This window comes from Hypanus sabinus, chromosome 25 (genome assembly GCF_030144855.1).
Source record: "Hypanus sabinus isolate sHypSab1 chromosome 25, sHypSab1.hap1, whole genome shotgun sequence".
Lineage (NCBI taxonomy): Eukaryota > Metazoa > Chordata > Chondrichthyes > Myliobatiformes > Dasyatidae > Hypanus > Hypanus sabinus.
The window spans coordinates 22,607,974-22,625,474 of NC_082730.1; the positions used below are offsets into that span (position 1 = coordinate 22,607,974).

The window sequence follows — 17,501 nt, forward strand, 5'->3', positions numbered from 1 at the left end:
CTCTCCCTTTCCTGGGCAGATGGATTAAGTGGCATTGCAGGAACAATCTCCTCTTTGAAGTGTTGTGCTGCTGAATACCAGACTGACGAGATTAATGGGCAATTAATGTGCAAATGCAGCGATTTCATGGAACTCACGGCCAGCTTGCTTCTGCAAGAATGAATATCCAGCAATGCATGGCATTTTGCAATCGACGGGACACCACTTCCTGGCGACCGACCGCTGGACATCTGAACGTTGTGAGAGCTTTTGAACTCTGCCATACTTCTGCTGAAATGCCTGGCTGCTTGACTCCTGTCGGAATCTGTCAACCCGTAAGCCATCATTGTGTTTCAAATTGGTATTACATGGATATCCATAATCCAGTTGCCAGCAGCATCCCAGGGAGTCGGTAGTGCCTACTGTAACTATACAATGTGCTCATAGGCCTCTGGTGACAGACATAATGAATAGCTGGGGGCTGGACTGCAAGCTTTGTTCTCAGGAAGGGTTCAACAGTTGGGTTAGTTTTCAGGCCAGCAGTTGTTTTTTTTGTTATCCTTTATCATCACACTCACCACAAACTAAGCTGGTAGGAGCTATTGTTGGGACCCAGTGATGGGATTGAGTAGGTGGGTATGTGGAATAATAGCACAAACAGGAATCCAATTACTTTCAGCCGATGGGACTGGAGTTATTTTTATGGCGTGGCATTGTCTCTGGCCCTTCAGTTGTGTTTATGATTAATGCTTGCGGATTTGTGACGATTAGCGTGAATCAGTCTAGTCATGTGTTGCGGGGCAGCTCCTCCCCCACCCCCCCCCCCCCCGACTGGCTGATGACACGTCAACCCTGTGCGGACGCCAAGCTGGTGCCGGAAGCACGGTGAGTACCTGAAGCGGCAGAGGCCCAAGGTGAAGGTCAGTGCGATGGCAGGATAGGGGTGCAGGCCACCGGCATGCAGAGCCTCTTCACGGGCTCGGACTGATGCTAGCCCCCAACAACCTTCCCTCACCTCCACCCTGTTCCTTTGAAGTAAGGAGAGGGAGCTGCACTCACAACTCCGACAAGGAAAGTACAGCCGTTATAATATCCCAATCTCTGTATCAGCCGGCACATCCAAGACCAATACCAAAACAGAGCTGCGGAATCTCTTCTGAGCTCCTAGGCTATGCTACTGCAGAGTTTTCAGCTGTGTTTTCACTAAACTGAACACATTCACTCAGTGGCCACTTTATTAGGTGTCTCCGGTACCTAATAAAGTGACCACAGAGCGTATGTCCGTGGTCTGCTGCTGCAGCCCATCCACTTCAAGGTTCAACATGTTGTGCATTCAGAGATGCTCTTCTGCACAACACTGTTGTAACATATAGTTATCTGAGTTACTGCTACCTTCCCGTCTGATTGAACCAGGCAGGCCATTCTCCTCTGACCTCTCTCACAACATTTTTTTTTCTCATATCATTCTCCATAAGATCTGGAGATTATTATATGTGAAAATCCCAGGAGATCAGCAGTTTCTGAGATACTCAAACTGCCTCAGCTGGCACAGTAAACTCACTTAGACCATGTTTCTAAACTATTTTGATGTTTGGCCTGAACCTCTTGACCATGTCTGCATGCTTTTATGTATTGAGTTGCTGCCATGAGATTGGCTGTTTAGATATTTGCATTAACGAGCAGGTGTACTATTCTATCTTCTGCTGGAGTTTAATGTTGTTATCTAGTTTAAGAGTGTTTTCATCAATTTATTAATATTATTTTCTATGCACAGTCTCAGTGTTATTATCATGCCTCCCAGCGGTATCGCCTCCTCTCACTCACTCCATTTAATTCAGAAAAACCACATTGTTTTACCTTGTGTGAACATTATTTAAAAACTTGGTCAAGGCACTATTATTCTGGTTGCTAAATTAATTTTCTACTTAGAAAAGAAAGCTTTGTTGTTTTGCACATCTGATGCATCCAATTTTACTTTAATATGAGAAACATATATGGAAATTTACAACGTGGAAATAAATCCAAATGGCCTCTGGTGTCCGTGCCAACAAAAGAGCTCTTTAGATTGATTGGACTTCCCTGCTTCTGCTCTATGGGTGGGTGAATTATGGGACTTCAAGTGCTTAGTCAGATATATTTTTAAACACGGTGAGGGTTTCTGCCTGCAACTTCTGTTCAGCCAGTGAGTTCCAGACCCCCATCTACTCATACAGAAGTTTTTAAAAAATCTGTAACTCTTCTTTAGTCCTTCCAGCTATTTCTAACCTTTCTGCTAATTGGATTAGGTCTTTCTGGTTCACCTTGTCAAAGTCAGTTATAATTTTATACATCTCAATTATATTTCCCCTCAGCCTATCTGTTTCCAAAGGAAGTTCAAAGTTGCAAGTGAATTTACTATCAAAGTGTGTGTATGTCACCATATGCTTCCCTGGGAGTCATTTTATTGCAGATAGTCACAGTAGAACAAAGAGGTACAATAGAATCAATGAGCACAGAAAGACTGACAAACAGCCAACATGCAAAAGAAGACTATGCAAATAAAGAAAGAAGTAAACAAATAAATAAACTAACAGACAGCCAGATAAGCAAACAAATAAATAATATTGAGAGCTCGAGTTGGAGAGTTCTTGAAGGTGAGTCCAGAGGTTGTGGAATCAGTTCAGAGTTGGTGTGAGTGAAGTTATCCACGCTGGTTCAGGATCCTGATGGTTGATTGGTAATAAGCTAGTGCTGTGAGACTTAACACTCCTACACCTCATTCCCAATGGCAGCAGCAGGAAGAGAGCATGGCCTAGATGGTGGGGGTCCTTGATGATGGATGCTGCTTTCTTGTAGCTGCGCTCCTTGTAAATATGCTCAATGGTGGGAGGGTTTTTCCTGTGACGATGACCAGAGTTCTCCAGTGCTGGTCTAAGTATCCACTTCTAACACGACCTCCCTGCATTGGTTGATAATCCCTCTCTTAGACCTCTGCAGCTTTGTCTCAGAGACAACTTAGTCTAAGTCACACTTACACTCTTTGTCTCAGAGTCCTCAATGTTCTCTATTAGACCAGGCAAGAAGTCCGCATATCTGAAGGAATCTGTTGAGTAGCAACAGCGCTATCAATCCCAAGCTAAAAAGCTGTCACTGCACGAACCTTTGGAGAAAGAAGCTTTGATGGTGACATCCAGTTGATGTTTTTGTATTTCAAATTTCTTCACACTTAGTAAAATAATTTTGGCATATATTCACTGTTGCATTGTAGGAAACATGACAGCTGATTTATACAGGACAAATTTCTAAAAATTAAGGAATAATGAGAACCTCAGAGGTGGTGAATGAGGAAGGAATGTTAACAAGGGGACCTGTAAAGTTCCTTTTTAAATGAGCTGACAAATCGTGCTTCAGTTTAACCTGAATGGAAGGGAAGCCTTTCATGTCTGCTATGTACCATCCTGCCCCAAGCTAAACAGCTGTAGATCAACCTAGAACATTCAGGGAGTGAAGTAACAATGGATTTGAGGCTCAGCCATTTGCCTAAGGTATTGCATTTCTTCTACTTAAAATACAGATAAGGTAACAGCTGAAGTTCTGCTCAGGAGCAAGAGTTTTAATGTATGCCTGGATCCCAGGATACTCACAGATATTAATAATAATATCTTATTTATAGAGCACTTTCCGTACGGATGATACAGTTCAAAGTGCTTTACAATGAGATGAAGTGTAAATACGAAAGTAAATTAAAGATAAAAGTATTATAAAATAAAAAGTAAAATTAACATGATTATAAAAGATGTTAGTTAAAAACAAGGTTAAATAAAAAGGTTTTGTGCTGGTGTTTAAGAGGGTCAACTAAGTCTGCATCCCTTATAGCTTTAGGTATTGAATTCCTCAGTTCGGGAATGTAGTTCAGAAAAGCTGACCTGCCAATTATCTTTTGATGGACGATGTTTAAGTTTAAAAGACTTGAGGATGAAGATCTGAGAGCTCGAACAGGATTATAAAATGAAAGCTATTACGTGATGCACTCTGGTTCCAGGAAGGGCTTTAAAAACAAGCAAAACAACTTTAAAATCAATTCTAAAAGATACAGGAAGCCAATGTAGAGTAGCCAGGGTGGGGGTGATATGCTCCCTCGTCCTGGTTCTAGTTAAAAATCCAGCAGCGGTGTTTTAAGTTAGCTGAAATTGGTCAACCAGTTTCTTTGGAATGCCAGTAAAAGGTGTATTGTAGTTATCTAGTCTATTTATTTCCATTTGGAAATAGAACTTATTTGCATTTGGAAAAGCAATGACTGATTCGAGATGGTCAGCATGGTTTTTCTTGTGGGAGATCATATGTCACAAATGTCAATGAGTTTTTGTGGCGGCGACCAACAATATTGGCCAGGACAGAATGATAGGCATTGTCTACATGGACATTACCATACCGTACATTGGCATCAGAATTCAGGGCCTCACTGTGGCATGTGCCATCTTTTGGATGAGATACTGAAACTCGCTTAGCTCAGTTTCAAGGACAGCCGGCAAGTTCTCCCTGTTGCCAAGAGTAAACCTATTCCCGCAATTGACATTAACAAATGCAGGTTATCTGGTTATTCACTTTACTGTTTACAGTACATTGATATGTGCAAATTGCACTTCCTAAGTTACCATAGTGACATTTCAAAGGTACTTAATTGTACTGAAATCACAGGGATATACTAAGGTTATGAATAACATCACAAGAAACTTCTTCTTTGCTCCCTTCCTCTTTCCTTCCTTCCTCTTCCCCCCTCTTCCTGTCCTAGATTGTCTTGACTATATGGGTCTGTGGCAGCCTATGGAAATACACACACCTCAAGTCCCCTGATCTTTCAATGTTCACCTGTCTTCTAGAAGTTTCTAATCATCCCTTCAGCCTCTGTTCATTGGCTTCAGGAAGCCTCATTATAAAGCTTAAGGTTTTCAATGTCCGTCAAGGACTTGTTCCCACATTTTGAAGTTCCTGTTGAATTTTGGATTTGTAGAGTTAATCTGGTTCCTCCAGCAAACCAAAAAAATGGTTATTCTGCTACAAATTCTTTGACTAAATACATTGAAAGTTTGCCAGGCTTAGATTGACATAAACATTTTGTTGAATCTTGACCAAAACTAAAGATGGGTCACTATAAGCTTCCAACAGCTCAAACGGTTCTAATGTATAAACTATAAACACTGCGCTAAGTCAGGAATGTCCCACTTACAAGCCAAGATGTTGAGCAAGAAGTTCTTATTAGCTAACTTTATCTGTTGACATCTGTGAGCAAGCTGCTGTTTGTATCATGTTGATGCTTGACACAGTAGAGAAGGAACAATTGTTTGATATCAAAGAAGGCGATTTCATAATTGGGTCTAAAATCGGATTGAAGACATGAATTGAATTGAATTGAATTTAATTGACTTTATTTCTTATATCCTTCACATACATGAGGAGTAAAAATCTTTATGTAACATCTCCATCCGAAAGTGCAATGTACAATTTATAGTAATTTGCAATAAATAGTATGTACAACAGAACAGTCAATATAGCATAGAAATACAAATCAGATTCAGATTCAGTTTATTGTCATTTAGAAACCACAAATGCAATGCAATTAAAAAATGAGACAACGTTCCTCCAGAATGATATCACAAAAGCATATGACAAAACAGACTACACCAGAAAATCCACATAACATTTGGCAATCCCCAATCCAGAGTCCGGAGATGCTGCTGCGTATTAATATCACGCTACCGTCTTAGTGCGTTCCCCGGAAAGGAGCTCCAAATCCACCAGACAAACAAGACCAAAAACTAAAGCTGCAAGACCTGCAGGAAACCACATAGTTACAACAGTGCAAACAATAGCATAATTGATTTTAAAAAAACAGACCATGGGCACAGTAAAAATAGTCCAAAGATGTTAAAGGACTGAAAGTTCAAAAGAAATCACCAGTTTCCACAAGTCCCCAGGGTCCCGACAGACTCGCCATCCCACGTCGGCAGCAGAAGGGATTACCCCCGCTATGGACTTCCATGGCGCCGCCCAACTCAGCCTCACAGACACAGCACACAATGAAAGCTCCGTCGAAACCAACCCTGCAGACGCAGCACACACCGACAGTGACCTGACCGCAGCGGACTCCGAGTCTGTTGAACCTCCGAGCCGACGACCATCCCCTCCGGCACAGCTTCTCCGAGCACCATCCTCTGCCAAGCGTATTAAGACGGACCCGCCAACGGCCATCGGCAAAGCGACCCCGAGGACTGGGGGCCCGTTCTTCTCAGCAGAGTCCCAGACCTCACAGCAGCAGCAACGAAGAAGGTCTTCCTGGAGATTTCCCAATGTTCCTCTGGGCTCCCACGTCCGTTTTCAATTGATTATGATTGCGAATGGCACCCCACTTCACAAATAACAGATAATCAGCTCCGGAGTGGCCGTTGCAAGCTGCATCGCACCGCCATCTTGGATCATCCACAGTTGTATCAGCATGAGTTAAGCAGTCCGATGGCCTGGTGGGTGAAGCTGTCCTAGAGTCTGTTGGTCCTGGCTTTATGCTGCAGTACCATTTCCCCCATGGTAGCAGCTGGAGCAGTTTGTAGCTGGGGTGACTCGGGTCCCCAATGATCCTTCAGGCCCTTTTTACACACCTGTTTCTGTAAATATCCTGAATCATGGGAAGTTCTCATCTACAGATGCTCTGGGCTGTCCGCACCCCTCTCTGCAGAGTCCTGTGATTGAGGGAGGTACAGTTCTCATACCAGGCAGTGACGCAGCCAGTCAGGATGCTCTCAATTGTACCCCTATAGAAAGTCGTTCACCCTCTCAACCCCAGATCTATTGACGTCAATAGGGGTGAGCTGGTCTCTGTTCCTCCTGTAGTCGTCAACCAGCTCTTTCGTTCTTGCAGCATTGAGGGAGAGGTTATTTTCTTGACATCACTGTGTCAGGGTGACGACTTTCACTGAAGATGCACAATTTTGTTTTTTTTTTAATTTTTCTATCCTGCTAGAAAACAAGAGTTCTTCACAAGGATGAATTCCATTATTAGCAACACACACACAATGCTGGAGGATCTGTACAATTCATACATCATGTATGGTAGGGAATAAACAGTCAGCCTTTTGGACCAAAACCCTTCACTGGGGCATTCCATGATTATACGCTTTCAGTTTAAATCAGATCTGGAAAATACTTTGAATTAGAATTAGTCTCATTGTTTAAATCCTAATTTATCCAGATCCATCAATGTCATTATCCAAAACTCCCCATGTTACAGATACTTAAATAATGTTAACCTCTGTGCATGGTGTACAAAAGTAACCTGCTTATATAACTCCTTCAGCATTAGCCATGGTGCTCCACAGGATCAGAATTAAGTCTGATGCACAGGTCCGCTTGAAGGTACTAAGGTGGTGGCGCGATGCAGCGCGCAGCGGCCACTCCAGGAATGAATATCTGTTATCTGTAAGAAGGGGCTGTGTACAATCCTGATTTGATGGAGACGGACGTGTGAAGCACGGAGGAACATCTGGTGGAACTTTTGATATGCCTGTTTCGCTGCCGCTGCTACTGTACAATCGGAGAAATCTCCGGGAGGAAGGCCCCGAATCCTCAGCTTTGCCTGTTGCTTGGCGGCCGGTGCCGGGGTCGAAGCGTCCGGCAGAGATGGCGCTCAGCGTCGGAGGCTCGAAGTTTTCAGACGGACTCGGAGTTGGCTGTGGTCGGAGCTCCCAAAGTGCTGTATCGGCAAGCTGTGGCGCTGGAGGTTCATGGCAGGAAGAGTTTTTCTTCCTTCTACCGTCTGCGTGAGATGATGGGCTGTCAGGACTTTGTGACTTTCTTTTAAACCGTGCCATGGACTGCTCTTTATCACATTACGGTATTTCTTTGCACTGTTGAAACTATGTGTTATAATTATGTGGTCTTTGTCAGTTAGTCTTTTATCAATTATGGTATTGTCTGCACTGTTGAAACTATATGTTGACTATAACTATATGTAACTATGTGGTTTTGTGTAGGTCTTGTAGCTTTAGGTTTGTCTGATGGGTTTGTAGTTCCTTTCCGGGGAACGTGCTAAGACGGTAGCGCGATATCGATACGCAGCAGCCTCTCTGGACTCTGGATTGGGGATTACCAAACGTTATGTGGTTTTTCTTGTGTGGTCTGTTTTGTGCTTTTTCCTGATATCATTCCGGAGAAAGTTGTCTCATTTTTTAACTGCATTGTATTTGTGGTTTATAAATGACAATAAACTGAATCTGAAACTGAATAAGTGATCCTAAACTTGGCAAAAAGATTATTCTGAGGACCAACAGTGGAGGTGAGAGTGGTTTAGGGAGGGAATTCCAGACCTTAATATTGTCAAAGACACAGCTGATAATGGTGGGACCAAGTGGATATGGTAAGTCCAAATGGACAAGTTCTGAGACCTTGAAAGTTGGAGATATATAAACTTGGAAGGCAGAGCCACTGAAGGATATGAAACACAGGAGATTCTGCAGATGATAGAAATCCAGAGTAAACCACAACAAATGCTGGAGGAGCTCAGCACTCAAGCTCAGGATTTGAAAATAAGAATGAGAATTTTGTATCAAATTGTTGATGGATTCTCAGCCAGTGTAACTTTCTCCCACTCTGTCTTACCCTGCCTGTCCTCTGCTTGTACCTGCTTGTACCAGCATGGAAAACGGGCCTTACACCAAGGTGCCTTGCTGAGCTAGTTCCATTTGCCTGTGTTTGGTTCACACCCCTCCAAACATTTTCTGTCCAGATGTCTTTTATGAACTGTAATTGTACCCGCAACATCCACCATGGAAGGTCCCAAGTCCAGCTGGAAATGGAGGAGGGTTGGGCATGGGACTAGCAGCATCATCCCCTAAAAGGGGTAAAAAAACAGAGGTACAGACAGGTACCAAATACCTCATTCACATGAGTGGAAGGATCTCGGCTTAGAAGATGAGAAAGTAGACTACACCCCGGGGGAAACTTGAAAGACTGTCGCAGGACAGGGGTCTCTGGATGAGCTACTGTCAGCAGCCCTATGCCCCAGTAGGTGTGATGAGTTTAAGAAGAAGAAGAATTGCATTCTCCTCTTCAGAGTCGTCTGACAGCTGGTTCCACTGTCCTCTATGTGAAAAAGTTCCCTTTTAAATCTTTCCCTCTCACCTCAATACATATCCTTTAGTTTTATATTCCCCTTCCCTGAGAGAATGACTGAGGTAATCCACCTTATCTATACCCCTCATGATTTTATATACCTCTCTCCCCTCAACTTCCTCAGCTCTATAGAAAAGTCTCTCTGTCTTTCAGCCCCTCCTAAAAGTTCAAGCCTTCCTGTCATAGTAACATCCTTATGAATTGTTTCTGCTCTCATTCCAGATAACTGACATCCTTCCTAGAGCAGGGTGACCAGAACTATTGTGCAGTTACCAATGAATTGTACAGTTGCAGCATGACGTCCCAGCTCACGCTCTCAGGATTCTGACTGATTAAGGCCAGTGTACTTCATTGCATTGCCTCCGCTTTCAGTAAAGTATGAAAATCGGTAAATTATCAAATCTGTTAATTATTGTCGCATGTAACAAAGTTCAGTGAAAACCCGGACTGGCATGCCATCAATACAGATCAATTCATTACATTGACATCATCAACATTATGTGCCATGTCAAATGACATGGGTGATCATGGTCTTTGACCATGATTGTCCTTGGCAATTTTTTCTACAGAAGTGACTTACCATGCCTTCTTCTGGCCAGTGTCTTCACAAGACCAGTGACCCCAGCCATTAGCAGTACTCTTCAGAGATTGTCTGCCTGGCGTCAGTGGTTTGCCGGGACTTGTACTATGCACCAGCTGCTCCTACGACCATCCACCACCTGCTCCCTTGGCTTCACGTGACCCTGATCGGGGGGCTAAGCAGGTAATACACCTTGCCCAAGGGTGACCCACAGGCTGGTGGAGGGAAGGAGCACCTTGAACCTCCTTTGGTAGAGACGTACCTCTGTCCTGCCACCCATATCGAAGTAGTACAACAAAAGAGTAGAGGACTACGGTATTAGGAAAGTGCAGTGCAGGTAGACAGTATGGTGCAAGATCATAACGGGGTAGATTATAAGAAAAAGTGTCCATCTTATTGTACTAGGGAAACATTCAATCATCTTAGAACAGTGTGGTAGAAGCTGTTCTTGAGCTTGGTGGTACATGCTTTCAGGCTCTTGTATCTTTGCCTAGTGGGGGGGAGAAGGAGGAAGAATATTCAGAATCCGCCCCCCCCCCCCGGTCTATTTCCCACTCCAACCTTCTACTTCTTCTCACCTACAACTTCCTGCTGGCTCCCCTCCTCCTTCCCTTTCTCCTGTGGCCCACTCTTCTCTCCTATCACATACCTTCTTCTCCAGCTCTTCACCTACCACCTTCCAGCTAGCCCTTTTCCCCTTTGCCCCCCCACCTTTTTTAATCTGACATCTTTCCCCTTCCTTCTCAGTCCTGAAGAAGGGCCCCAAACATTGACTGTTCGTTCTTTTCCATAGATGCTGCCTGACCTGGTGTGTGTGTGTGTGTGTGTGTGTGTGTGTGTGTGTGTGTGTGTGTGTGTGTGTGTGTGTGTGTGTGTGTGTGTGTGTGTGTGTGTGTGTGTGTGTGTGTGTGTGTGTGTGCGCGCGTCTTTGATTACGCTGACTGCTTAACGAAGGCAGCATAAGTGTAGACAGAGTCCGTGGAGGGGAGGTTGCTTTCTGTGACATGCTGAGCTGAGTCCACAACACTGCAGTTTTGTGCAGTCACATGCAGAGCAGTTCCCATCCCAAGCTGTAATGCATTCAGATAGGATGCATCCTCTGGCGCATAGATAAAATGCAGCTGTAGCCCGAGGTCCCTCTGTTCTTCAATACTGTCCGGGGCTCCACCATTCACACTGTCAGTCAAGCTCCCTGACTGGTTGCAATTCTCACCCTGTCCGTCACCACCACCACCCCCCACCCAACCTTGAGCCTTCTCTCTCAAGTTCTGTCCAGTATTACAGTAACAATAGTCCATGGCCATCACGGACTGGGTTTAGCCCAGATCAGATTTGTGGCCTATTTCTATTTCCTTCCCTGAGCCAGGGAAAGCTGTGAATGGGATTATATTACCAGCAGTGGGAGGCGTTTGGACTTCAGGCTATTTGCAACGGTCCAATTGCCCTGTACAGTCCAACAGCTGATCACAGTCCTGTACAGAACGGAGAAGCTGATTCCCATCCAACAATGAGGTTAGTAAGTCAATGCCCTTTATGAGGTGCAGGTTGAATTGTAGCAGCTGGGACCTGAGTGGGTTCTCGGCCAAATCAAAAATAAAGCAACCCTCCCCTTCAACTCACTTTGCAACATCCCATATTTCTTTATGACAGAGAAAGAAGCCAAGGCTGGCTTCAGAGCTCACAGAACAATTCTTTTCCCCACTAAGTTTCCCTGTAGCCCTGTCTCCCATCATTCTCATCAGCTCCCCCAGCCAAATTTCACCACTTATCTGCATATGAGAGGCAACTGGAGTGGTCAGCTGCCCCGCCCACTAGCATATGTTTCAAGTTCAAGCTTACTGTCATCTGATTATATATCTATACATACACACACACACAATCAAATGAAACAAAGTTCCTCTAGATGTTTCCTATGGTGGAGTAGTCTAGGACCAGAGGGCACAGCCTCAGAATAGAGGGACGTCCATTTTGAACGGAGATGAAGAGGAATTTCTTTAGCCAGAGAATGGAGAATCTGTGGAATTTGTTGCCCTGGGTAGCTGTGGAGTCCAAGGTATATTTAGTGCAGAGGTTGATTGATTCCTGATTAGTCAGGGCATAAAGGGTTATGGGGAGAAGGCAGGAGATTGGGATTGAGAGGAAAATGGATTAGTCATGATGAAATGGTGGAGCAGACTTGATGGGCCAAATCAGAATCAGAATCAGGTTTAATATCACCAGCATTTGTTGTGAAATTTGTTAACTTTTGGCAACAGTACAATAATAAATAAATATAGAGACAAAACTGAATTACAGTAAGTGTGTGTATATTTATATGTCTATTGAATAATTAACTTAAAATAAGCAAAAAAAACCCTATAAAAACAACTCCTGTATCTTATGGTCTTATGGACCACAGTGCAGTACAAAACGTACACACGAACAGCACATAAAACTAAATATTACCACAAATAATTTATTAAAATATAATTCAAAGCGCATTAGTGCACAACACAGATAAACACTGAACGGTACGCAACTCACTGCCCAAGTGACGAGACCTCGGCGGTGGCAGGGTATTCATTAGTCTCACCGCCTGAGGGAAGAAGCTGTTACCCAGTCTGGCTCTCCTGGCCCTGATGCTCCTGTACCTCCAGAGCGCTTGGTCACAGAGGCAAACATAAGATGGATGGTCACAGTTTTTTCCCAGGGCAGAGGATTCTAAAACTAGAGTTGAATTGAATTAAATTGAATTCATTACTTACACTGTTCATATAGATGAGGAGTGAAAATCTTTACATTATGTCTCCGTCTAAATGTATAATGTGCAATTTCTTGTAATTTATAATAATATGCAATTTATAGTGATTTATAATAAATGTTCAACAAGACAGTCTATATAACATATAATAACATGAATTAATCAGTCTGATGGCCTGGTGGAAGAAGCTGTCCTGGAGCCTGTTGGTCCTGGCTTTTATGCTGTGGTATCGTTTCCCAGATGGTAACAGCTGGAACAGTTTGTGGTTGGGGTGACTTGGGTCTCCAATGATCCTATGGGCCCTTTTAACACACCTGTCTTTGTAAATGTCCTGAATAGTGGGAAATTCACATCTACAGATGCACTGGGCTGTCCACACCACTCTCTGCAGAATCCTGCAAATGAGGGAGGTACAGTTCCCATACCAGGCGGTGATGCAGCCAGTCAGGATGCCCTCAATTGTGCCCCTATAGAAAGTTCATAGAAATGGGGGGGGGGCATACTAAACTTCTTCAATTGTCTGAGGTGAAAGAGATGCTGTTGTGCCTTTTTCACCACAGAGCCAATAGGTACAGACCATGGTATGTAGTGGGCATAGGTTTAAAGCAAGAGGGGGAAGATTTAAAAGGGACCTGACAGACAACACTTCCACATGGGGTAAATGGAATGAGCTGTCACAGGAAGGTCTAGTGTGGGTACAATTTTGATACTTAAAGTAACCTTTCAACAGGTACATGAAATGAAAAGATCTAGGATGATATGGACCAAATGCAGACAAATGGATTAGTTTAAACATCTTGGTCAGTATGGAGAGGTTGGGCTGAAGGGCCTGTTTGCCATGTTGTATGGCTGTCTAAAGTCTACCATTTTATGCCTTTGTGTGTGTTTACTATTTCCAAATGATATTGAAATCCTCTTTACCTGATTTCACCCTCCCTCCACTGTTCTCTTGTTGTCTTTCTCACCCACTATGTCTCTCTATTTCTTCTATCGTCCCTCTATCTATCATCCACCTTTACTGTCATTTTCTTTCCTACCCTCACTATCATCCTTCCGATGCTCCAGAGTGTCCCTGTCTGTTTCTAGAAATATACCCCTCACTCTCCAGTCTGTTCCCCTTATTTCTGTCCATTGATGTACATGTCAGTGTGTGTGGGGTGAAGCTAAATAAGGAATGTTGGAGCAGGATGCTGACAATAAATATACTCACTGATTGAAATTGGCACTGAAACTGAGTGAAGAGAGAGTGGCTCCAACATTGGGAGAGAGTGGTATCGTGGTAATAGAGAGTGATGGCACAGCACGGTAGAATGGTGTGACACTGAGAGAGATTAACACTGAAACTACGAGTGACGCTGACACCAGGAGAGTGATGAATGACCACTGGGGAATGATGTAACACCAAGAGTGAGAAAGAGCACTGAGTCTGGGGCAGAGACACTGAGACTGGGAGAGAGTGATGCTGAGATTGGGAGAATGGTATCATACTGGAAAAGTGCTGTGCTGACATAGGATAAATATTTCTTTTCAGGCAGGAAGGGAAAAAATAAATCAGAAGCAGTTAACAGGGTAGTTGAAAAATTTAAAAAAACATCATTAGTAACTATCAGATTGATAAACAGATTAATAGATAGCCAGATAGTTAGTAAACAGATACAGTATGGAAATTGATCATTGCATTGAAAGGTGAAAGGATAAATCAATCAATATTTAGTTGGAGAATTACAATGACAGATGGGGAAATAAAATGATAGCTAGATAATTAAATAGTTAATTATAATCATGTATAATAGATCAAAATACATTGACATTTTTTAAATTCCCAGGTTTTAAAGGCTTTGAATTATAAAGTAAAGATAATACTTTACTCTGTTAGTACTTGCCTTCACCACCATTGAAGAAGTGGATAAAAACTGGACTTCATCCTTAGAGAAGAGCCAATGAAACTATCCTATTAAGATTTTTCAAATGCAAAGAAATTTGAACATATAGATTGGGAAAAGCTTAATAAAGGAGAGAATCATTCATTAGGTGTGAAAAGCTATCTTCAAGATTGACCAAACCAATAATGGCTTGGAGTATGCAGTCAACGGGGAAATGAAGATGCTCATTTTTTTTAGACTTCAAATGAACCTGTCACAGAAGATTTAGCTAATCCACAGCACGGATTTCTTTTACATCAGTTAGTGTCAAGTTGTCAGCATTCCAGCAAGAATACTGTCATCAAACTGGTTGGACAACCAATCACATTGAAGAATTTTCAGCCTTTAAGCCAGAGAGCTAAAATTACAATTTTTAATTAACATTTCAAAGATCTCACAGAATCAAGATGGGAACATATAAGATGATGGTAAAAACTGAGAAAGAAACACAAAGGTTTTAAGAAAATGTATTAACAATATCTTAAAGATATATAATAAAGGATTTTGAAGCAAAATTATTCTTTGCATATATATAAAAATCTTATATTTGCATTTGCCGGCAGCAAATTTCAGTGTTGCTTTGGTGCACAACCAAAATTCCATTGGAATGTACCAAATTACTATTACTTTGTGTTAAACTCCAGTTTACAACATTCCAGCAGCAGTAGGTCCAAAAGAAATCCTAACTGTACATCAATTAACTTACTATATCTAGATAGTATGTAATAACTAGTCATCTATGAATAGAACAGGAAGGAGAAACATTTATGTGGAATCCTTTCCTGTCAGTGAAGTATTCTGATTGTAAAGTAGGATGTACAGCAGCCAATTCAAGCCTTGCAAACCCCTACAAAAAGTCAAATGTAAGTGGTCAAACTATGTCTTTGAGGTATTGGTTGAGTGCATCAGGGAGCAGTCCCCAGGCTTTTCTTCAAATAGTGCCTTTGATTCTTCTCGTTCTTATCTTCTTAGGCAGTCCCACCCAGTTAAGGATGATTTACTTCCCTCCAGTTTTGTGCATTCCAAGTGACTTGGAGCTGTGAACATGTCCACAGAAAGACAAGTGGTGGCAGATGCGGTGTGCTCCTTCCACCATTTATGCAGCCACTATGAGTTCGTGATGCATGCATCCAGGTTTCTCAATCGCAGCCCGGGTGCTGAGGCTTCAACTTATGTTGCAATGGCCCGGGCATTCTCAGGAGTCACTGGGGATGAGGCACTTCTTCAAGGATTCTCTCCTCATCTTGTTGAATCGTCAGCCCTGCTCACGGGGCAATTTCCTCTCATGACAAAGCTCAGGATAGAATGCCTGCTGTTGGGTAAGCAAGAAGGATCAGCAGTATCAGGTTTATTATTACTGACATGTGCCATGAAATTTGATGTTTTGTGGCAGCAAATAAATCAAATAAATCATAAGTCATATTGCAAAAAATCACTATTAATTACAATAAATCAATAAATAGATGGATAGATAGATAGATAAACACACTAATAAATAAATTGTGTGGAATATTATATCCTGCCCACCTGAGCTGATTAACTAGAGCCTCAGTGTTGGGGATGCAGGCCTGGGAGAGGATGCTGACATTGATTCATTACTTCTTCCTGTAAATTTGGAGAGTTTTGCAGAGGCTGCATCGGTGGCATTATTCCATTACCTTGATTGACCAAGTTTCAGAGCATATAGGAGTGCAGGCCCCTGCTATCCAGGGACCTTGAAGTTAATGCTTGGTTTGAAGGCTTGAACATCAGATACCCTTTTCCTCATCCAGCTGTGGTGACAAATTGTAAGGTGGTGCTGACTTTCTTTAAAAGGTGATTCAGTTCTCCAGATTGGGAAAGCAGCTTGATTTTCCAGGCTCTCACTATGAACCCTTATTTTGGAGGACATGTGGTGTGGCAGGTTCAGGTTGACCTTGTGGGCATTAAATAGAAGGTTCATCTCTAATATTGTTCAGTAAATAAGTCAACTATGGTTTGACCTCTCAGCATGGGCAAATAAAAGTGCCACCTTCATGCTAGACTACTGAGATTTGGGTGACCTTGGTTCTAGAAGGAAGCTGCCGTAAACCGAATGGTTCCCCATTAAACCTTCAGAATTTATGTTTTCTTACAAGGTTGTACAAACCTCAGATTAACACCACCTCTGGTGGATGAAATACACTAAGTAAATTTTCTTCCCCCCAACAAGGGGAAATCTCTAAAGTTTTCTCCTGGTGTGGGTTTAATGATTTCAAAGCCCTGCCTCCCTGAGTTGAACCATACTTACATCTGGAAGGACCAGAGTGGTATCATTTATCAGATCATTAGAGGCTTATGTGCAACCCATAAATCTGATGACCGGTGAAATATTATTTTATTTAGGTACAACAAATCTATGGTTCCTGTCTCATTTCTTGAGTTAGATATGGAAACACCAATGCCCATGATTGGTTCCGGAATATTAAGTGTGTAGTAGAGGAAGGTGGGGCGGAACAAGTGATAAGGAGGACTCATGTACAGAGGGATGGTCTGACGGAACATGGAGTTAAATGTGTTGAAAGAATAAGTAAATTTAGGAAGGACAACAAAATTCTAGGGGCGTATAGCCCGATGGGAGTTCGGGGAGCTGGGTTAAGCACAATAGGCAGCGATTCAAACAGAGAGAGGAGAAATGGGTTAAAAATTCTATATCTGAATGCACGAAGTGTCAGAAATAAGGCGGATGAGCTTGAAGCTCAGGTGCAAATGGGTAACTATGATGTTGTTGGGATAACGAAGACATGGCTACAGGGAGATCAGACCTGGGAAATGAATGTACAAGGGTATACGTGCTATCATAAGGACAGAAATGTGGGCAGAGGGGGTGGGGTGGCCCTGTTGGTGAGGAATGAGATTCAGTCCTTTGCAAGGGGGGGACATAGGGTCAGGAGAAGTAGAGTCTGTGTGGATAGAACTGAGGAACAGTAAGGGCAAAAGGACCAAAATGGGTGTTGTCTACAGGCCACCAAACGGTAGCATGGATATTGGGTGCAAGTTGAATAGGGAGTTAACATTGGCGTGTGGCAAAGGTAATGTCACAGTAGTTATGGGGGATTTCAACATGCAGGTGAACTGGGAGAATCAGGTTGGTGCTGGACCACAGGATAGGGAGTTTGTA

The 17,501-nt window shown here is 42.8% G+C and overlaps 1 protein-coding gene across 1 annotated transcript in view; it reads left to right on the plus strand.

Moving 5' to 3' along the window:
- The first annotated feature begins 221 nt into the window (after nt 1-221).
- wnt2bb (wingless-type MMTV integration site family, member 2Bb) overlaps nt 222-17,501 on the plus strand; it is a 128,906-nt gene continuing 111,626 nt past the window's right edge. The window contains exon 1 of the mRNA XM_059950295.1: nt 222-314. The gene's annotated coding sequence lies outside the window, so the exon portion shown is untranslated. The remainder of the gene's footprint in view (nt 315-17,501) is intronic.